This window comes from Heterodontus francisci, chromosome 34, assembly GCF_036365525.1.
Source record: "Heterodontus francisci isolate sHetFra1 chromosome 34, sHetFra1.hap1, whole genome shotgun sequence".
Taxonomy (NCBI): domain Eukaryota; kingdom Metazoa; phylum Chordata; class Chondrichthyes; order Heterodontiformes; family Heterodontidae; genus Heterodontus; species Heterodontus francisci.
In genome coordinates, this window is record NC_090404.1 from 42,850,114 (window position 1) to 42,850,777 (window position 664).

The window sequence follows — 664 nt, forward strand, 5'->3', positions numbered from 1 at the left end:
CAGTATTTTGCTTTTATTTTAGGTTGGCAGAGCTGGGGTTATTCTCCTTAGAACAAAAGAGATTGAGGGGAGATTTAATAGAAGTGTACCAGATTATGACAGGCTTGGATAAGTTAGACAAGGAAACATTGTTCCCATTAACAGACTGCACAAGGAGTAGCGACCACAAATTGCCAGTTCTGTGGAAAAAAAGGATGTGGGGGAGTATGAGGAAGCACTGTTTTTATATTTCAAGTGATAATGACCTGGAACTCGCTGCCCACAAGAGTGGTGGAAGCAGAAATGATCAATGCCTTCAGGAGGAATTCTGAGAAAAGCAGACTTGCAGGGCTAGGGGCATCAAGCCTGACTGCGTTGCTCTGTGCAGAGATGGCATGGACCGAGTTGTCTCCTTCTCTGCTGGAAATAACTATGAAGTTTTGCAGTGCTCTCACCACATGTGGCTCCTGTTCCTTTGATGTCACATCACAGTTTTATTATTCTCCTTCTTCTGGCCAGTTCAGACGAACGAATGACTGCTCTCCACACAGGACAGCTGTTGCTCATTGCTCCCCATGTCTAAAATTCTGTGCTCCAGATGAGGCTCGAACTCACAACCTCGGCATAGCTCATTAATTGCACTGCTGTATAAGTACCACGCGCTTACCGATTGCGCCACAGGAGC

At 45.8% G+C, this 664-nt stretch overlaps 1 non-coding gene across 1 annotated transcript; it reads right to left on the reverse strand.

The window, feature by feature from the left end:
* Nucleotides 1-569: 569 nt before the first annotated feature.
* Nucleotides 570-664, reverse strand: trnai-uau (transfer RNA isoleucine (anticodon UAU)). The gene is made up of 2 exons: nt 627-664; nt 570-605 (listed from the first exon to the last, which is right to left on the reverse strand). It is a non-coding gene; the product is annotated as a tRNA-Ile (tRNA).